Source organism: Phyllobates terribilis, unplaced genomic scaffold, assembly GCF_046119375.1.
Source record: "Phyllobates terribilis strain yellow unplaced genomic scaffold, ASM4611937v1 Scaffold_10__3_contigs__length_209671492, whole genome shotgun sequence".
Classification (NCBI taxonomy): Eukaryota; Metazoa; Chordata; class Amphibia; order Anura; family Dendrobatidae; genus Phyllobates; species Phyllobates terribilis.
In genome coordinates, this window is record NW_027362770.1 from 15,138,926 (window position 1) to 15,162,370 (window position 23,445).

The window sequence follows — 23,445 nt, forward strand, 5'->3', positions numbered from 1 at the left end:
GCACTTGTCCACGTGTCCGTTGTCAGGTGGACTCTCCCAGTAACTGCGTTGTTGAGGGCACGGCAGATGCTTTGGGACACGTGCTTGTGTAGTGCGGGGATGGCACACCGGGCAAAATAGTGTCGGCTGGGGACCGAGTACCGAGGGACGACCACCGCCATAAGATTGCGGAAGGATTCCGTCTCCACCAGCCTAAAAGGCAGCATTTCCAATGCAAGCAGTCGTCGAATTTAGGACTGTGGCCTGTGGGGCGTTAGCTGCGAATTTCCGCTTTCGTTCAAAGGTCTGGGATATGGACAATTGAACGCTGCGGTGGGACGTGGACGTGGACGTTGATGCTGTTTCTTGAGAAACTGCCATAACAAGTGAAGACTGAGAGGAGGGGGCATCTTTACATGCGGTATGGACAGGGAATTGCCTTGCACACACAACTGGTGGTTCTATTGCACGCACAACAGTGGAAGAAGCAGTGGTGACACCCGCTGACACTGGTCGTGGACCCTGGGTTTCGCCCCACAAAGTCGGGTGCTTTGCTGCCATGTGCCTGATCATGCTGGTGGTGGTCAGGCTCGTAGTTTTGTCACCCCTGCTGATGCTGGCATGGCAGGTGGAACATATGGCCTCTTTGGGGTTATCTGCAGAGTCTTTAAAAAAATTCCAGACTCTGGAAGACCTACTGCTTGTACTGGCAATGTCCCTCATGTTGGTGTTACGGGGAAAGGTTGCCTGCCTTCTATCTGCGGCCACCACACTGCTTCTTCCAGCCTGTTGGGGTACTCTGCCTCCCTCCCCATGTGTGCTGCTGGCCTCACTCTGCATGTCCTCCTTCCACGTTGGGTCAGTTACTAGATCATCCACCACCTCCTCCTCTTCCACTTGCGCACCACGATCCTCCTCCTCACTTCCTGGCAATTGTTTCTCGTCATCGTTCACCTCTTGTGACAAATTGCCAACGTCGACTTCCTGTGGCCGTGGCTGTTCAAATATTTGGGCATCGCAACATGGGATCTCCTCTTCCACCACTTCAAGCGTATCAGGCGAGGAGCCCAAATGTGGAAATGGACCAGTGAACAGCTCTTCAGAGTGTCCAAGTGTGGAATCACTTGCTGTCTGACGACACTCGGCATGGTGGGAGGAAGGAGCATCAGGGTGAGGAGGAGTATGCGGTCGAGACTCACGGCTACTAAGAGTTGACCGTGTGGAAGACAGACCGGAGGTGGTGGTGCCCAGGTAACTGGAAGTATTATCTGCTATCCAATTAATAACCTGTTCACACTGATCAGTTCTCAATACTGGTGTTGTTCTGTGCTTCCTTAGTAATTCGGTCAAGAAGTGGGAGCGAGAAGATGTGGCTTTTGGTTGTGGCACATTTTCACCTTGGCCACGGCCCCGTCATCTGCACGAACCATCACCAGAACGTCCACTTCCACGTCCCTTGCCACGTGCCTTGCCCATTGTAAATGAAGTAAAATAGCTTGCACTTGCACTATAAATGGAAAAAGGGTAATAAAGAATAGATTAGAACCGTGGAAGAGGAAAACCACAGTTATTGTTTACCACATTTTTTTAAATAGAGATATTTGCGGCTGAACAGTGAGCGACACACTCAAACTGCTTTTTTTTTAGATACCAAAGGCCCAAAACTGGATAGTACAGCGATTTGACCCGTGGAACTGCGAAACCACACTGGGATGTCGGGCCTACGCAAGACTATTTTCAACAGATATATTTTTGTGTCACAACAGTCAGGAGACACTACTGTTTTTCTTTATGGAAAAAACTACCAAAAGCTGAATAATAGAGATTTTTTACCGTGGGATGGCAAAACCACAGTTATTGTTTACTGGGGTATACCACACTTTTTTAAATAGAGATATTTGCGGCTGAACAGTGAGCGACACACTCAAACTGCTTTTTTTTTAGCTACCAAAGGCCCAAAACTGGATAGTACAGCGATTTGACCCGTGGAACTGCGAAACCACACTGGGATGTCGGGCCTACACAAGACTATTTTCAACAGATATATTTTTGTGTCACAACAGTCAGGAGACACTACTGTTTTTCTTTATGGAAAAAACTACCAAAAGCTGAATAATAGAGATTTTTTACCATGGGATGGCAAAACCACAGTTGTTGTTTACTGGGGTATACCACACTTTTTTAAATAGAGATATTTGCGGCTGAACAGTGAGCGACACACTCAAACTGCTTTTTTTTTAGATACCAAAGGCCCAAAACTGGATAGTACAGCGATTTGACCCGTGGAACTGCGAAACCACACTGGGATGTCGGGCCTACACAAGACTATTTTCAACAGATATATTTTTGCGTCACAACAGTCAGGAGACACTACTGTTTTTCTTTAAGAAAAAAACTACCAAAAGCTGAATAATAGAGATTTTTTACCGTGGGATGGCAATACCACAGTTATTGTTTACTGGGGTATACCACACTTTTTTAAATAGAGATATTTGCGGCTGAACAGTGAGCGACACACTCAAACTGCTTTTTTTTTAGATACCAAAGGCCCAAAACTGGATAGTACAGCGATTTGACCCGTGGAACTGCGAAACCACACTGGGATGTCGGGCCTACACAAGACAATTTTCAACAGATATATTTTTGTGTCACAACAGTCAGGAGACACTACTGTTTTTCTTTACGAAAAAATCTGCCAAAAGCTGAATAATAGAGATTTTTTACCGTGGGATGGCAATACCACAGTTATTGTTTACTGGGGTATACCACACTTTTTAAATAGAGATATTTGCGGCTGAACAGTGAGCGACACACTCAAACTGCTTTTTTTTTAGATACCAAAGGCCCAAAACTGGATAGTACAGCGATTTGACCCGTGGAACTGCGAAACCACACTGGGATGTCGGGCTTACACAAGACTATTTTCAACAGATATATTTTTGTGTCACAACAGTCAGGAGACACTACTGTTTTTCTTCACGGAAAAAACTATCAGAAGCTGAATAATAGAGATTTTTTACCATGGGATGGCAAAACCACAGTTATTGTTTACTGGGGTATACCATACTTTTTTAAATAGAGATATTTGCGGCTGAACAGTGAGCGACACACTCAAACTGCTTTTTTTTTAGATACCAAAGGCCCAAAACTGGATAGTACAGCGATTTGACCCGTGGAACTGCGAAACCACACTGGGATGTCGGGCCTACGCAAGACTATTTTCAACAGATATATTTTTGTGTCACAACAGTCAGGAGACACTACTGTTTTTCTTTATGGAAAAAACTACCAAAAGCTGAATAATAGAGATTTTTTACCGTGGGATGGCAAAACCACAGTTATTGTTTACTGGGGTATACCACACTTTTTTAAATAGAGATATTTGCGGCTGAACAGTGAGCGACACACTCAAACTGCTTTTTTTTTAGATACCAAAGGCCCAAAACTGGATAGTACAGCGATTTGACCCGTGGAACTGCGAAACCACACTGGGATGTCGGGCCTACACAAGACTATTTTCAACAGATATATTTTTGTGTCACAACAGTCAGGAGACACTACTGTTTTTCTTTATGGAAAAAACTACCAAAAGCTGAATAATAGAGATTTTTTACCATGGGATGGCAAAACCACAGTTGTTGTTTACTAGGGTATACCACACTTTTTTAAATAGAGATATTTGCGGCTGAACAGTGAGCGACACACTCAAACTGCTTTTTTTTTAGATACCAAAGGCCCAAAACTGGATAGTACAGCGATTTGACCCGTGGAACTGCGAAACCACACTGGGATGTCGGGCCTACACAAGACAATTTTCAACAGATATATTTTTGTGTCACAACAGTCAGTAGACACTACTGTTTTTCTTTACGAAAAAATCTGCCAAAAGCTGAATAATAGAGATTTTTTACCGTGGGATGGCAATACCACAGTTATTGTTTACTGGGGTATACCACACTTTTTAAATAGAGATATTTGCGGCTGAACAGTGAGCGACACACTCAAACTGCTTTTTTTTTAGATACCAAAGGCCCAAAACTGGATAGTACAGCGATTTGACCCGTGGAACTGCGAAACCACACTGGGATGTCGGGCTTACACAAGACTATTTTCAACAGATATATTTTTGTGTCACAACAGTCAGGAGACACTACTGTTTTTCTTCACGGAAAAAACTACCAAAAGCTGAATAATAGAGATTTTTTACCGTGGGATGGCAAAACCACAGTTATTGTTTACTGGGGTACACCACACTTTTTCAAATAGAGATATTTGCGGCTGAACAGTGAGCGACACACTCAAACTGCTTTTTTTTTAGATACCAAAGGCCCAAAACTGGATAGTACAGCGATTTGACCCGTGGAACTGCGAAACCACACTGGGATGTCGGGCCTACGCAAGACTATTTTCAACAGATATATTTTTGTGTCACAACAGTCAGGAGACACTACTGTTTTTCTTTATGGAAAAAACTACCAAAAGCTGAATAATAGAGATTTTTTACCGTGGGATGGCAAAACCACAGTTATTGTTTACTGGGGTATACCACACTTTTTTAAATAGAGATATTTGCGGCTGAACAGTGAGCGACACACTCAAACTGCTTTTTTTTTAGATACCAAAGGCCCAAAACTGGATAGTACAGCGATTTGACCCGTGGAACTGCGAAACCACACTGGGATGTCGGGCCTACACAAGACTATTTTCAACAGATATATTTTTGTGTCACAACAGTCAGGAGACACTACTGTTTTTCTTTATGGAAAAAACTACCAAAAGCTGAATAATAGAGATTTTTTACCATGGGATGGCAAAACCACAGTTGTTGTTTACTAGGGTATACCACACTTTTTTAAATAGAGATATTTGCGGCTGAACAGTGAGCGACACACTCAAACTGCTTTTTTTTTAGATACCAAAGGCCCAAAACTGGATAGTACAGCGATTTGACCCGTGGAACTGCGAAACCACACTGGGATGTCGGGCCTACACAAGACAATTTTCAACAGATATATTTTTGTGTCACAACAGTCAGGAGACACTACTGTTTTTCTTTACGAAAAAATCTGCCAAAAGCTGAATAATAGAGATTTTTTACCGTGGGATGGCAATACCACAGTTATTGTTTACTGGGGTATACCACACTTTTTAAATAGAGATATTTGCGGCTGAACAGTGAGCGACACACTCAAACTGCTTTTTTTTTAGATACCAAAGGCCCAAAACTGGATAGTACAGCGATTTGACCCGTGGAACTGCGAAACCACACTGGGATGTCGGGCTTACACAAGACTATTTTCAACAGATATATTTTTGTGTCACAACAGTCAGGAGACACTACTGTTTTTCTTCACGGAAAAAACTACCAAAAGCTGAATAATAGAGATTTTTTACCGTGGGATGGCAAAACCACAGTTATTGTTTACTGGGGTACACCACACTTTTTCAAATAGAGATATTTGCGGCTGAACAGTGAGCGACACACTCAAACTGCTTTTTTTTTAGATACCAAAGGCCCAAAACTGGATAGTACAGCGATTTGACCCGTGGAACTGCGAAACCACACTGGGATGTCGGGCCTACACAAGACTATTTTCAACAGATATATTTTTGTGTCACAACAGTCAGGAGACACTACTGTTTTTCTTTATGGAAAAAACTACCAAAAGCTGAATAATAGAGATATTTTACCGTGGGATGGCAAAACCACAGTTATTGTTTACTGGGGTATACCACACTTTTTTAAATAGAGATATTTGCGGCTGAACAGTGAGCGACACACTCAAACTGCTTTTTTTTTAGATACCAAAGGCCCAAAACAGGATAGCACAGCGATTTGACCCGTGGAACTGCGAAACCACACTGGGATGTCGGGCCTACACAAGACTATTTTCAACAGATATATTTTTGTGTCACAACAGTCAGGAGACACTACTGTTTTTCTTTACGGAAAAAACTACCAAAAGCTGAATAATAGAGATTTTTTACCGTGGGATGGCAAAACCACAGTTATTGTTTACTGGTGTATACCACACTTTTTTAAATAGAGATATTTGCGGCTGAACAGTGAGCGACACACTCAAACTGTTTTTTTTTTTAGATACAAATGGCCCAAAATGGATAATACAGAGGTTTGAACCGTGGAAGTGCAAAACAACACTTCTGTTTCTCTAGCCTACACCAGACTATTTTCAACAGTTATATTTGTGTCTGAAAAATCAGAGACACGCTTTTTTTGGGGGTGGGGGACACACCAAAAGGTTAATAAGACGGGTATTTGTACAGTGTGAAGGAGGAAAAAAAAAGGAGGATTTAGATGAAAAAAAAAGTATTTTCCCTGGCCCCCGACACCTGGTGCTAAGTCCAGCAATTTCAGCAACAGGAGCACACAGGACTGTAATGCAGCGTTTGCTGGTATAACCACTGTGTCTCCTATACAGCCTGCCTGCCTGGTATCTGGGATGGATATTAGTCCTGAAAAGGACTGTTTGTTTGTTCTGGCAGCCTTTACAGACCCTACACTAGCTATTTTGCAGTTTATATCTCTCCCTAAATCAGCAGCGCTGTCCCTACACTGTCTAATCCGGAGCGACTGTGTCCAAGATGGCGGCGCCCCGTTTTAAATACTTGAGGTGACGCTGTGCGGCCAGCCAATCACTGTAATGCCCACAACCAACATGGCTGCAGCATTACAGTGACTGCCTGGCAATCCCTGCATGTTCATTGGCTCTGTAAAGAGCGCCAAACATGCAGGGCGGAGACCCGAGCTCCCGCCCGAGTAACCCGGAAATGCTCGGTGCTCGCCGAACATCCCGAGTAGCGTGATTCTCAGGCGAGTACCGAGCAGTGTCGAGCATGTTCGCTCAACACTAGTCTTTATCTTAATTTGTCTAAAGGATTGGATTTTCCCCATGATATGCTCAGGACTGTGCTAGATGGTGTCCTAAACCACAGTGCGGACCCTCGGATCGATTTGTTACAATATCCTGTAACCTGTGTGATGCCTCTCTGGCTGGACTGGTTGGCGTTTAGAACTATGGATGGACTCCTAATAATGGTTCAGGAACCCACTATCCATCTCAGATTGCACAAAGTTATATTAAGATGTATATTGTTGTTATCATTGGTAGCTGATTTTGTAAATTACCTTTTGTGCACTCTGCCTCTCTGGCTGGATTGGTTCTATATAGGTGTTGTGCGCGTGCACCGCCTCCCCTGCCCGTTTTCGCGCGATCAGCTGTCTCTGTGGTGCAGGTGCGTGCGCGGGCGCTCGTGCACATATTGTGCCACGCGCCCGCGCATGCGCACCTGCTCCTGACGGCCTGGTCGTGCGTCTGGGGGCAGGGGGCGGTGGCGCGTGCGCCGCTAACAAGCACCAGCCCATCGGCATCAGATGATCGGTCACGTGAGGCCTCACGTGACCGACATTATGGGGCATATATACTTCCGTTTCTCCCTTACTCATCACTTCCCCTTGAGGAAGCGGTTGTTGCTGACCGCGAAACGCGCGTCGGGGCTGCCATTTCGCGTTCCTAGGCACGCACCTCCCTGGCACTTTAAAGTGGTAAGGTACTTATTGGAATTTTCCACTTGTTGTATGCATTGTCACTTGCAGACAGTAACACTACTTAAATGGACATCTGATGTATTCTGTGATCTTAATCTAGTATTTATGTAATACCTGTGAAATATTTATTAATATATTATTATTATAAATTTACTGCATATTTATTGGATTACTTTACTGCGTATGTCCTATATTTTTTCTAGATTACTTATATTATTCTTACCCTGCTGTGACCTAATGTGCATATACTCTAAATTTGATATACCAGATTACCTGCTATTTAGGCAATCTTAATAGTGCCTCTGTGCTATCCTTATTATGTTACTCTATCCCAAACTTTTGTATGTCGTGCATGTTTTTAACTTGACATAATAAAAATTAATAATTTTTTAAATGCCCAAAAACTCTCCTTCCTCCTATTTACTTATGTATTTCATGAGTTGGTATAGTTTGGCAGTCTGGGACATATTTCTTTCCCAGATATGCCAACATTACTCCAATAGGGTCAAATTGGTCACAATCAAATAGGATGCATTGCAGGCGGAGCACGATGAGATGGAGCAAGGAACTATACAGGGTGATTACACACAGCCCAGCCTCATCTCATCCCAACGTGGATGGGGTGACAATGAGGAAGAGGAGGAGGAGCTAATTTCCTGTGCTATAGACAGTACTACCTGCACAACTGTCATACCGTCTGTTCAGCGTGGATGGCCTGAGGACAGGGAGGAGGAGGAGGATGAGGAGGAGAGCATAGTCTGTCGTCCTCTTTGTGAGGACACGGAAGTCTTGCCTGTTAGCAGTCTGGCACGCATGGCTGAAATGATGTTACACTGCCTTTCCTGTGACCCTCGCGTTCTACAAATTTTGGGTGACAGTCATTACTGGTTGGTGACGCTTCTAGACCCACACTACCGGGAGAACTTTATGTCTCTTATTCCCTTGCAGGACAAGCCTAATAAAATGGTGCAGTACGAGAAGGCCCTTGTTACGGAATTATTAAAAATTTCCCTTCTGAAAACGCTGGCAGCAGAGGTCACAGTTCGTTGGACAACCAAGGACTACAGGCGAGAGAGACACAACTCCAATCCAGCAGAGGCAGGGGAATACTGTCAAAGTTCTGGGACAGTTTTCTCAGCCCCTCCAATCTTACAGACCCTGAGACGCGAGGTACTCTCACAAGGAGTGCAAAGTTTGGGAAGATGGTGAGGGAGTACCTTGCCGACCATACCAACATCCTCCGTGATTCCTTTGTGCCTTATAATTACTGGGTATCCAAGCTGGGTACGTGGAAGGTCCTGGACTGCCCTGCCACTAGCATTTGATCAGAGCGGGTTTTTAGTGCCACCGGTGGAATTATAACCGATAGGCGCATCCTCCTGTCAACTGAAAATGCTTACAGGCTGACTCTTATAAAAATGAACAAGGGCGGGATTGGACCAGACTTCTCAACACCACTGAATGATAGCAGCGTAACATAAACTCAAATCCAGTGTCTTTTTTTGGGAGGTCTATTCCCATGCACCTTTTCACACCTACACATGAGTATACACTTCCTGGTTTTGTCTATTTGCTCTTGTCCTCCTCTGTCTCCTCATCCTCCATAACCATATCATTCACCACCATATACCATATCACCCCCTCTACGTGTCTTGCAAGGGGCACTGGAGTTCCTCCAAATTTTTGACAGTTTTTACATTCACTGCATAGGCAAATACTATGGGAAACCCACTCCCTAATAATGGGAACATTGTTTTTAGGAGGCTCTCCGACCTCTATGTCTCTTCCAAGGGGCATTGGAGTGCCGCCAAATTTTTGGCAATTTTTGCATTCACTGAATAGTTAAATACTATGGGAGACCCACTTCCTAATAATGGGAACATTGTTTTTAGGAGGCTCTCCGACCTTTATATCTCTTCCAAGGGGCATTGGAGTGCCTCCAAATTATTGGCAATTTTTACATTCACTGCATAGGCAAACACTATGGGAGACCCACTTCCTAATAATGGGAACATTGTTTTTAGGAGTCTCTCCGACCTCTACGTCTCTTTCAAGGGGCATTGGAGTGCCTCCAAATTGTTGGCAATTTTTGCATTCACTGCATAGGCAAACACTATGGGAGACCCACTTCCTAATAATGGGAACATTGTTTTTAGGAGGCTCTCCGACCTCTACGTCTCTTTCAAGGGGCATTGGAGTGCCTCAGAATTTTTGGCAGCTTTTGCATTCACTGCATAGACAAGTACTATGGGAGACCCACTTCCTAATAATAGGAACATTGGTTTTAGGAGGCTCTCCAATCTCTACGTCTCTTCCAAGGGGCATTGGAGTGCCTCCAAATTTTTGGCAGCTTTTGCATTTACTGCATAGGCAAACACTATACGAGACCCACTTCCTAATAATGGGAACATTGTTTTTAGGAAGCTCTTCGACCTCTATGTCTCTTCCAAGGGGCATTGGAGTGCCTCCATTTTTTTGACAGCCCTTGCAGTAACTGCATGCACAATAACAGTATAGGAGACCCACTCGTTAATAATGGGAACAACAAAGCATAACTGATGGCTCTCTAACAGTAGTGAGGGCTGACTGCTGGCCCTTTAAGAATAGTAACGGCGGCCTGATGGCCCTATAAAAATAGGCTTTGTGACTTTCAGAGTTCCTCCATCATAAATTAAACTGGCTTTGTCTGATGATGTGTCACACACCACGTGGCCAGATAAGGTTGTAAAATGTTAAAATTACATTTACCAGTGAATGCAAAAGTGCAGAATTGCATCAAAAACATAGCCCAAGGTGTGGAGGACCATTTTTTTTTTGTATATTTATTTTGCCTTATATACGCACGTGGTCAAAATTGTTTTTACTCCTCGTTTAATGAATGAAAAACTCGCCATGGTCCCAGAAATAACTTGAATCCGACAAAAGTAATAATAAATTAAAAATCTATGAAAATGAACAAATGAAACTGAGACATTACTTTTCCACCCTGCTTCCACAGAATTTTGTAAAAAATTTAACTCATGAAGTAGGCCTGGACAGAAATGATGGTACCCTTAACTTAATATTTTGTTGAACAACCTTTTGAGGCAATCACTGCAATCAAACGATTCCTGTAACTGTCAATGAGACTTCTGCACCTCTCGACAGGTATTTTGGCCCACTCCTCATGAACAAACTGCTCCAGTTGTCTCGTGTTTGAAGGTGGCCTTTTCTAGCATGTTTCAGCTCTTTCCAAAAATGCTCTATAGGATTTAGGTCAGGGCTCATAGAAGGCCACTTCAGACTAGCCCAATGTTTTCCTCTTGGCCATTCTTGGGTGTTTTTAGCTGTGTGTTTTGGGTCATTATACTGTTGCAAGACCCATGACCTGCGACTGAGATCAAGCTTTCTGACACTGGGCAGCAAAAGAAAAACCAAAGAACATAGTATACACCCTAAAATATAACTTTTATTAGATATTTTTTAAAAAGTATCATCAATAATATCATATAGGGGACAAAAAATCAAATAAAAGTATGGAGGAAGGGTAACAGTAGGGTTAATGCGTAGGCATTCAAACTCACCCTTTAGGGCCCTAGAGGAAGGAATGGCCTGCCTAGCAGCGGAGTAATCACCCTAATGTGTCGATGTCCCTTACCTGTCCCTAACCAGACCCTATACAGACATACAAACATGAAAAATAAAAAGCATCACAATAGTGAATGACCAGACAGTCATGTCGCAATTTGGCATGCTGAAATTTTTTTTTAAAAAGACCATGCATCAGTTACAGTAGAGAAGGGGGAGGGTAAGATATCAGTTGTTCTCCATAGAGCTTCTCTAGAATGTTAAATGCTAGAAAACCACAGTATAGTAGGCAACTAAGGGCCAGCATAGGAATAAATCAAGATAATGACATCTGATATTTTCGGTATTTCCCAAGGCCGTAAACAAATAAGAGTAATCAATGTAGATACCTCTACAATCTATACTGTTTCATGGTTAAATGCCTCAATGAATATGAGCAATAGTTTCAAAACTAAGTTTTCAGCACCAAAAGACCTCAATAAATATGGGTAGTGATTTCAAACTATAATTATCAGCACTTGACAAACGACCATGATTGCCATACATGATATACCAAACTAGAGATAGGTGATGGTCAATATAATCAGAACCACAATAAAATAGAACAATGCGGACTTATCTCATCCCAGTTCATTGGTGGTCCTAGTAAATGCTTTAGTCCCAGTTCCAAAGCGTTTTGCCCCCTCCTCAGTCGGGGCTCATCAGGGGACAATGACAGGAGTACACCATAATAGGTCAGGCTGAGTGGAAAATGAATATATCTATCTGGTGAGTAACCATGACACTGGGCAGCACATTACTCCCTAGAATCCCTTGATAGTCTTGAGATTTCATTGTACCCTGCACAGATTCAAGACACCCTGTGCCAGATGCAATAAAGCAGCCCCAGAACATAACAGAGCCTCCTCCATGTTTCACAGTAGGGACAGTGTTTTTTTCTTGATATGCTTCATTTTTCCATCTGTGAACATAGAGCTGATGTGCCTTGCCAAAGACTTCCATTTTTGTCTCAAGTGTCCATAGGACATTTTCCCAGAAGCTTTGTGGCTTGTCAACATATAGTTTGTCAAATTCCAGTCTGGCTTTTTTATGATTTTTTTTTTCAACAATGGGGTTCTCCTTAGTTGTCTCCCATGAAGTTCACTTTGGATCAACGACGGATGGTGCGATCTGACACTGATGTTCCTTGAGCTTGAAGTTCACCTTTAACCTCTATAGAAGTTTTCCTGGGCTCTTTTGTTACCCTTCCTATTATCCGTTTCTATGATTTGTCATCAATTTTCCTCCTGTGGCCACGTCCAGGGAGGTTGGCTACAGTCCCATGGATCTTAAATTTCTGAATAATATGTGCAGCTGTAGTCACAGGAACATCAAGCTGCTTGGAGATGGTCTTATAGCCTTTACCTTTAACATGCTTGTCTATAATTTTCTTTCTAATCTCCTGAGACAATTCTTTCCTTTGCTTCCTCTGGTCCATGTTGACTGTGGTACACACCATGTCACCAAACGGCATAGTGAATATCTGTAGCCCTATATACAGGCCCACGAACTGATTACAAGATTGTAGACACCTGTGGTGCTAATCAGTGGACACAACTTGATTTAACATGTCCCTTCTGTCACATTATTTTCAGAGGTACCATTACTTCTGTCCAGGCCTATTTCATGAGTTTAAATTTTTTTTTAATTTCTGTGGAAGCAGGGTTGAAAAGCAATGTCTGACTTTCATTTATTCATTTTGATAGATTTTTAATTTATTATTACTTTTGTCAGATTCAAGCTATTTCTGTGACCTTTGTGGGTTTTTCTTTCATTAAACGAGGGGTACCACCAATTTTGACCATGTGTGTACAAGTCATTACCATGGAAAGGAAGTTCCTTAACATATTTCCCAGGAAAATCCATTTTGGTTTCGTTTTTGTATGTTTTATTGTGAGTCCGTAAAAGTGGCATAATACCTCTGACAACGTTGTTGAAAGCAGTGACCTGGGAGTCAGAAATGCTTCCAGGGGTCTTCCCCATGCTGCTCAGATGTCATTTGAGCACTGTTCCCATCGATTTGGGCAATTTTTAGGCCCTCTGCAGACTGCCGGGAGGAGTCGCCTGAAAAATTCTCGAGTTTCCCAAAGACTTACATTGGGCTTGCTGCTCGGGTTGAGCACCCGAGTATTCCAATTTGCTCGACCCGAGCATCAAGCACCTGAGCATTTTAGCGCTTGCCCATCATTAATCAACACCAATTTTCATTAGGATGTTCATGTGGGGGTTGTATGTGACCACAAGAGGTACCCTGTTGTTGTCCTCCGTCTTTCTTTAATCCTGCAAAAATACAATCTGGCCACAGAACTAACTCTGCATTTCATCAGGTTTGTGCTCCATCACAATTATTTTTCCTTTGGGAATAATTTATACCAACAATGTATGGGCAGCAACATGGGAAGCAAAATGTCCCCACAATTTGCTAACCTATTTATGGCTAAACTAGAGGAGGAGTTTTTGTCATCTTGCTCTATTAAACCTCTAGCATACTTCCGCTACACTAACGATCTGCTAATAATCTGGACAGTCTCAAAAGATGATCTGCTGACTTTCCACGATAACTTCAACAGGTTCCACCCAACCATCAAGCTAACCCTCAACTTCTCAAAATCCCAAATACATTTTCTGGAAACAGCCATATACATCCAAGACAACACCATACAAACATCAATTTACCATAAGCCTACAGGACGTCTCGCATATCTTACATGGAACAGCTTTCATCCAAGACACACAAAAAAATCCATCATCTACAGTCAAGCTCTGAGGTACATTCGAATCTGTTCCGACAGTAAGGGCAGAAAACTGAAGTTGCTATCACTGAGGAATACATTCCTACAACATGGATACCATCCACTTTTAATAGATGAACAGATCCACAGAGTTACAAGGATACCAAGAAGCAGCCTCCTGGATTACAGACAGAGAGAGGACAACAACAGGGTATCTCTTGTGGTCACATACAATGCCCTCATGAACATCCTAAGGAAAATTGGTGCTGATCTCCAGCCCATATTCCACAGAGACAACAAACTGAAAGAAATATTCCCAGAGCTACCACTTCTCTCTAACAAACAGCCCCCTAACTTAAGGAATATCCTTGTCAGAAGTGTCCTCTCATCACCATCAGTGACGGGCACATTCCCATGTAAAAACAAAAAATGCAAAACTTGTACCCACATATTACCATCAAATACAGCCTGCATAGCAAACACAAATCAGGACTACAAAATCATGGATGTCTTTTCATGTACATCCTCCAATGTGTTGTACATGATACAATGTAAAAACGTATGAACAAGAGATATAAAAAATGGATATATTGGAACACCATTAAAGGTACCTATATATGTACCGGTTACTAGTAATAACCCAGTTATGGACATATGTAAAAATGGACCATCGAATATAATGAAATATCAGAAAACAAGGAAAGAGCAAACTTCGAATGTTGGTCCAATGTACATGAAAACAAATTTTATTTGTTCAAAACAGTAGTTGTGAATGACAATATGGTGAATAAACAAGGGAATAAAAACAGACATGCAAAAGAAAGGGCACCGCAGCAGACTTATGTGTGATTGATGGACAATCAGATGTTTGTTTGGCGTGCCTATATGTATGGAAAACAGAAATGTACAATGTGCATACAGAATAGTAGACAATGCATAGCGAAGTGCTAATATACATAAATGTATTCACATCATTGTTTCAGTTATATAGACATAAATAGATGTGAATGGGAACAAGATTCTGGGCACTTGAATAGACAGAAGGAAAAGCTCTAAATAAGGCATTTATAATGAAATGGGATGATCCCATACCAAACACCACGCTGTCATAATCGCAACGTGATAGGTGATACTCACAGACTGAGAGCTAAATTGCTGCTCTGCAATGGCGCCCACCCCGACGCGCGTTTCAGCATCAAGCCTTCGTCTGGGGGTGCCATTGCAGAGCAGCAATTTAACTCTCAGTCTGTGAGTATCACCTATCACGTTGCGATTATGACAGCGTGAAGTTTGTTCTTTCCTTGTTTTATGATACAATGTACAAGGTGCCCGGAAGGAATTTATATTGGAGAAACTATGCAAAAACTGCAAACAAGAATGAATTTACACAGACACACAATTTAGAATGCACTGGACATACCTGTGGGAAAGCACTCTGGCCCGGGACACTGTATGACAGATCTAAAACTTATAATACTAAAAGGTCATTTCAATGACGAGAGAGAGAAAAATTTGGGAATTCAAATTGATAAGAATGTTCAATTCCTTGACAACAGGACTCAATCTAACATCTGGATTTATGACTCACTACATGGATTCAATTCACACCTCCACCAGACGGTCTCCAGATGATTAAACATTCCCATAGACTTGCCAATTGCAACTAAAAACCATAAATTTGATCTCTTTGACCTATCATTAGGAGGCATCACCCCTTACACCTCATGAACAAATGTCTTGCTGTAACATTACTTAAATGTTGTGCCTTTTGTCTTATCAATTCATTTGTAATATTGCGTGAAGAAGGAGACTCTGCGCTCTGAAAGCTTGCATATACTGTATATATATATATTTTTTTTTCTGGTTAGCAAATAAAGGTATCACTCTGAGAATACTTGTGTCATTTTTGGGCATAAAAGTATTTGCAGTGGCCGTAAGGGCCTAGGGTACTCGGTAGCCAGGCCGGCAGTCTTCCAGGGAGGTCACGGTGGCAGTGGCCCAGCTCCGTGACCCTGGCCAAGCAGATGAAGGTAGTATTTACAGGGGATTCGTAGCCTTTATGTGATGCCACCTGTGGTGCCTGGTCAGGGATGACCAGCGGTGCTGTGTGGACCCTGGGGAGTAGATGGTATAGCAACACTTCCCACGAGTGAAGCGGGTCCCCATGGATTGAGAAAGCATATATGAAAGACTGCGGCAGGGGAAACAGGGTGCATAGAGCAGGGAGGCAGCAGTGATGATAGCTGTGGTGGTAGCACAGCTGCGGGGAAGCGCAGAAGAAGAAGACAGACATGAGAAATGCACTCAGGTTACCTTTACTGCAGAGAAAGCTGTGGAGTCCGGGGCACTAGTCACTACGTTCAGGAGAGTTCGGTCAGCCAGGAAGCAATCGGAGTCCACCCCGTCAGGTGGGTTTGGAGGCATGCCTGCTGCGCTTCTCCGTTGCGGGCCCCACTGCCTGTGAGCTATCATGCGGTCCCTTTTCTTCACTCCTGCCCTAAGCTCCGTACTAGCAGGCGGTGCGAACCTATAACGGGTACTGCCGTCTTGGGTGCAGCTCCGGGCTCTAGTTATGCCGGTGTACTGCTGGGCCTCTGCTTGTGGCCAGGAAACTTGCAGTCTCCTGTCCTCCAGATTCGGTTGCCGGGACATGCAATGCCGGTACAACCCAGGACTCTGGCGTTCTCTGCTCCGCTGCCTGGTTCCCAGAACTTTCTCATTCTCAATCTGCTGCTTTCTCCCCCTCTCCATTCCCTCTCACACTCACTGACTAACTCCTCCCCCCTGTCGGAAAAGGCAGCTCCCCAAAATAGGGTGTAGAGCTCCTCCTTCAGGTCAGGGATCAGATCCTGTGTGTGCATGTGGGGTTTACCTGACGTGGGGAGCTCCTCCTGCTTCCAAGCGTAATATCACCTCTGGTGAAAGAGGCAACACTACTGTGGCAACTGGCCCATGGGGCGCCACATATTTACATCGATTTTTCTGGCTAACACGGTACCTCAATATAATTTTATATTGTAGATGATGATAATGGAAGATACCCCAATGTACCGATCACAGATGGATCTGAAAAACATTCTGAAGAAACTGGCACAAATGAACAGCGACATTTTCTTTCTATCCAGCTGCAAATAGGAAAACTTAATTCCCAAAGGCCTCATGATAAGGAATCCGACTCAGTGTACCTGCAATACCCATTTTTCACAGAAACTTTGATACAGATCATCTGAGAGACTGCGGAATTATCTCATTGGATTTTTCTACAACAAGAACAGGACCATCCATGAGGAGATAACTTCTCTACAGGACCGAATACAAGGACCAGATTCATGCTTAGTAGTGTTGAGCGAGCATGCTCGACACTGCTCAGTACTCGCCCGAGCATCTCACTACTCGGGATGTTCGGCGAGCACCGAGCATTTCCGGGTTACTCGGGTGGGAGCTCGGGTCTCCGCCCTGCACGTTTGGCGCTCTTTATAGAGCCAATGAACATGCAGAGATTGCCAGCCAGTCACTGTAATGCCGCAGCCATGTTGGTTGTGGGCATTACAGTGATTGGCTGGCCGCACGGCGTCACCTCGAGTATTTAAAACCGGGCGCCGACATCTTGGACACAGTCGCCCGGGATCAGACAGTGTAGGGTCAGTGCTGCTGAGTTAGGGAGAGATATATAGTGAAAAATAGGTAGTGTAGGGTCTCTAAAGCCTGCCAAATCAAACAAACAGTCCTTTTCAGGACTAATATCCATCCCAGATATCAGGCAGGCAGGCAGGCAGGCTGTATAGGAGACGCAGTGGTTATACCAACAAATACTGCATTACAGTCCTGTGTGCTACCGCTGCTGAAATTGCTAGACTTAGCCCAAGGTCTCAGGGGCCAGGAAAAATCAATTTTTTTTTCATCTAAATCCTTTTTTTTTTTTTTTCAGATTGTACAAATACCCGTCTTATTAACCTTTTGGTATCCCCCCCCTCCAAAATAAAATTGAGTGTGTCTGTGTGTGTTCAGAGACAAATATATCTGTTTAAAAGAGTCTGGTGTAGGCCAGATAACTAGAACTGTGGTTTTGCAGTTGCATGCTTCAAATTTACTGTATTATCCACTTTTTTGCATAAAAAAAACCATTTTGAATGTCTCGCTGACTGTTCAGACACCAGTATATCTGTTTAAAAGAGTATGGTGTAGGTCAGAGAACTAGAACTGTGGTTTTCCTCTCCCACGGTTCAAATCTGGGTGTAATCCACCGTTTTGCATAAAAAAACATTTTGAGTGTCTCACTGACTGTTCAGACACAAATATATCTGTTTAAAAGAGTCTGGTGTAGGCCATATAAATAGACCTGTGGTTTTGCAGTTCCACGGTTCAAATCTCTGTATTATCCACTTTTTTGTCTTTTTTGCATAAAAAAATACATTTTGAGTGTCTCGCTGACTGTTCAGACACAAATATATCTGTTTAAAAGAGTCTGGTGTAGGCCAGATAACTAGAACTGTGGTTTTGCAGTTCCACGGTTCAAATCTCTGTATTATTCACTTTTTTGTCTTTTTTGCATAAAAAAATACATTTTGAGTGTCTCGCTGACTGTTCAGACACAAATATATCTGTTTAAAAGAGTCTGGTGTAGGCCAGATAACTAGAACTGTGGTTTTGCAGTTCCACGGTTCAAATCTCCTTTTTATTACCCTTTTGCCATTGATAGTGCTAGTGTAAGCTATTTTACTTCATTTACAATGGGCAAGGCGCGTGGCAAGGGACGTGGAAATGGACGTTCTGGTGATGGTGCGTGGAGCGGACGGGGCCTTGGCCAAGGTGAAAATGTGCCACAACCAACAACCACATCTTCTCGCTCCCAGTTCTTGACCAAATTACTAGGGAAGCACACAACAGCACCACTATTGCGAACTGATCAGTGTGAACAGGTTATTAATTGGATAGCAGATAATACTTCCAGTTACCTGGGCACCACCACCTCCGGTCTGTCTTCCACACGGTCAAGTCTTAGTAGCCGTGAGTCTCGACTGCATACTCCTCCTCACCCTGATGCTCCTTCCTCCCACCATGCCGAGTGTCGTCAGACAGCAACTGATCCCACAGTTGGACACTCTGAAGAGCTGTTCACTGGTCCATTTCCATATTTGTGCCCCTCGCCTGCTCCGCTTGAAGTGGTGGAAGAGGAGATCCCATGTAGCGATGCCCAAATATTTGAACAGCCACAACCACAGGAAGGCGACGCTGGCAATTTGTCACAAGAGGTGGACGATGACGAGACACAATTGCCACGAAGTGAGGAGGAGGACCGTGGTGCGGAAGTGGAAGAAGAGGAGGTGGTGGATGATCTAGTAACTGACCCAATGTGGGAGGAGGACACGCAGAGCAAGGCCAGCAGCACACAGGGGGAAGGAGGCAGGGTACCCCAGCAGGCAGGAAGAAGCAGTGTGGTGGCCACAGACAGAGGCGGGCAACGTTTCCCCGTAACACCAACACAAGGGACGTTGCCAGTGCAACCGGTAGGTCTTCCAGAGTCTGGAATTTTTATAAAGACTCTGCTGATAACCCCAAAAAGGCCATCTGTACCACCTGCCAAGCCAGCATCAGCAGGGGTGACAAAACTACCAGCCTGACCACCACCAGCATGATCAGGCACATGTCAGCAAAGCACCCGACTTTGTGGGGCGAACCCCAGGGTCCACGACCAGTGTCAGCGGGTGTCACCACTGCTTCTTCCGCTGTTGTGCATGTAAGAGAACCCCCTGTTGTGCGTGCAAGGCAATCCCCTGTCCATACTGCATGCAAAGATGCCCCCTCCTCTCAGTCTTTACTTGTTATGGCAGTTTCTCAAGAAACAGCATCAACGTCCACGTCCCAAAGCAGTGTTCAATTGTCCATATCAAAGACCTTTGAACGAAAGCACAAATTCACAGCCAACGCCCCACAGGCCACAGTCCTAAATTCGCACATTTCACAACTACTTGCGTTGGAAATGCTGCCTTTTAGGCTGGTGGAGACGAAATCCTTCTGCAACCTTATGGCGGTGGCCGTCCCTCGGTACTCGGTCCCCAGCCGACACTATTTTGCCCAGTGTGCCATCCCCGCACTACACAAGCACGTGTCCCAAAACATCTGTCGTGCCCTCAACAACGCAGTTACTGGGAGAGTCCACCTGACAACGGATACGTGGACAAGTGCTTGTGGCCAGGGACGGTATATCTCCCTGACGGCACACTGGGTAAACATAGTGGAAGCCGGGACCCAGTCAGACCTGGGGACGGAACACATCCTCCCCACACCGAGGATTGCGGGCCCTATGTCAGTCAGAGTTGCCCCCACAGTGTAAAGCTCCTGCGCATCATCCTCCTTCTCATGTTCAGCCTCCATCTAAGATATCACCACATCAGTTACAAGCTGGAAGCACTGCAGTACTGCCTCAGCCAAGTGGCAACAGGCTGTGCTGAAACTCATAAGCTTAGGTGATAAACCTCACACTGCTTGTGAGTTGTGGACAGCTGTGAAAGAGCAAGCAGATCTGTGACTGAGACCGCTGAACCTACATCCAGGCATGGTTGTGTGTGACAATGGCCGTAACCTGGTGGCGGCTCTGAGGCGAGGTGAGATCACACACGTACCATGCCTGGCTCATGTGCTTAACCTTGTGGTTCAACGGTTTATTAAATCGCACCCCGAGTTGCCAGATCTGCTAGTCAAAGTACCCCGCCTGTCAGCACATTTTCGGAAGTCGGCTCCAGCTTCCGCCGCCTTTGCTGTGTTGCAGCAGTGTTTGCAGCTTACGGCGCACTGACTGGTGTGTGACACTTGGAATGAACTCGCTCTGTACGCCTTGGAGGTCCTGGCCTGCCCTGCCGCTAGCGTGTTATCTGAGCGTGTTTTTAGTGCTGCTGGGGGAATTATAACTGATAAGCACACTCGCCTGTCAACTGACAATGCTGACAAGCTGACTCTTATCAAAATGAACAAGGGCTGAATTGGGCCAGACTTCTCATTACCACCAAATGACAGCAGAGTAACATAAAGTCAAATCCACTGTGTTATTTCGAGATCTGTATTCCCATGCACCGCTTCACACCCACACATGGGTATACGCTTCCTCATTTCAGCTGTTTTTTGCTCTTCTCCTTATCCTCAGCCTCCACCACCACTATACCACCAGGTGACCGTGGTCCGTGTTGCCAGCATTGCTGTAACATCCCTGGCGGCGTGCTTGCATGTTGCACCACCTCCCACCATGCATGACTGCAATCTTACCTGTCAGTCCATGCTGCGCTCTTTGTTTCAGTACCTGCTGTGTCCATGTCTCATGTCTGATTGCTTAGGGCGTCGGCACGGCTTTCTGCTTGTTTCTTATAGTTACTGTGTGCACAGTCCTAATGCGTCCCCAGCCTATTGCTGTGAGTCGCTGGATACTTAAACCCAGTAGGAGGTGCCTGAGCAACACTTTCCATCTGTGTGTTTCTTGCAACTTAGTTGCAAGGTCCTCTCCTGTATCTAGTCTGTTTCTGCCACCCTGGGGGCTGAGTACCCAGGGCCGCTACCTGTACCTGTGACTTCTAGTCAGTTTCTACCACCCTGGGGGCTGAGTTCCCAGGCTCGTTCCTGTATCTTGTTCCTGGTTCGGGCCCTGTCTGAACAATGTCCTAGTCCGTTACTTGTTTGTCTCCATGTCTGTATCTTCCATTTTTCCTGCAGTATCTGAACCTGCACCTAACTCCAACTCATTGTCTATTTAGTTCTGTTTGTGAGTTTTGTGTCCACTCGCTACTTCATTGCAAGTACCTTGTGTGTATCTGGTTCTGCTCATTCTGTTTCCCTGCCTCTGTATCTAACTCCTGTGTTCCAGCTATCTTCTTGTGTTCTCAGTCTGTTCCATGTGAACAGAGCCCTGTCCCGTCTACCGCATCTGCGGGTTTTGCTTTGCTCTGCTTGCTCACCGCAAATGCGGTTTTGCTCTGCTTTGCTTGTTCACCACATGTGCAGGTTTTGCTCTGCTTTGCTAGTTCACCGCATCTGCGGTTTTACTCTGCTTTGCTTGCTCACTGCATCTGCGATTTTGCTCTGCTTTGCTTGTTCACCGCATCTGCGGGTTTTGCTCTGCTTTGCTTGTTCACCGCATCTGCGGCTTTGCTTTGCTTATTCACCGCATCTGCGGTTTTGCTCTGCTTTGCTTGTTCACTGCATCTGCGGGTTTTGCTTCGCTCTGCTTGTTTAGCGCACCTGCGGCTCTGTTCCTGTATCCCAGTCTGTACTGGTCCCTATCCTGCCTACATTCCTACTTGCCAGTACCCGCCTGTCTGCATGTCAGCCACGCCTGCCTGTGCCCACCTGTCTGCATGCCAGCCGTGCCTGCCAGTGCCCACCTGTCTGCATACCAGCCGTGCCTGTCAATATCCACCTGTCTGCATACCAGCCGTGCCTGCCAGTACCCACCAGTCAATATGCCAGTTTAATCTGCCTGTTCCTGCATTCCCCGGTGTGGGTGAACAGCTGTGACCGGGGTCTGACGTGGAGTAGCACCTGGTCCCGCTGCTCAGTTCCTCTCTGGTTCACGGAGTCGACTGAGCCGCCGTGCGACCTTGGTCGGATAGGGTTGATACTTAGTTATGCCCCTCCAGGCACTCCTCGGTTCATGGTACAGTGGGATCACTAATCACACTCACGCCAGTCAGTCCGGGCGCGAGAGTAACAGTTTGCTCAGGCCACTGGTTCCCATTGAGCCCCACGGCCCTTCACTCTCAGAGACATTTGAATCCTTGTCTGGCGAATATGTGGACCAAGAAATTTTTTTTTCTCAAGCTGTGGCCCAGGCGATTTACGCACCAGCCCAAATGGATCTATCAGCACTCATTCCTGCGGATCCACCACGGTACTATGGGGATCCAAAACAAAGCCATGCATTTGTGGAGAAATGCATGCTGCATTTTAAATTCTATGCTCACTATTTCCCTACCGATCGGGTTAAAGTAGCATTCATGATGTCCTACCTAGCAGGTGATGCCTTGAAATGGATCACCCCCCTATGGGAAGCATGGGATCCTATCGTCTCTGACCTGCAGGCCTTCCTGGCGGCCTTTCTAATGGTCTTCGATGACCCTAATCTTGAGGCTTCTGCTAAAGCTTCCCTTCCAAGTATCCTGGAGCAGCCCCGATGGGTAATGTGTGTAGGTAGCCTACCAGTTCTCCAGCCAGAAGAGACTGCTGCCCACACAGAATCCACACAGGATGACAATGCTCCACAGAATACTTCTCTTCCCAATCTCAAGATGCAGTCCAGACGTGCAAGGCATAGAGGTAAACCGTCACGCCAGGTTCTGTCCTCCCAAAGACCTCCTGTTCCCCAGCCTGTAGAGGCAGCTTTCCACACAGAATCCATGAAGGATGACTATGTTCGTCAGGCAAAGCAGAAGCTAGAACTCAGTCACAAAATTGGATTGCGGTTCCGCTGCGGTTGTTTGGGGCCCCCTGACGGTCTTGTCCAGCGAAGGTTGGAGAATCCCAAGACATTAGGCCTGTAGGAGAGGTTGCCCTTGGCATTAATGTTTCCTCTCCACA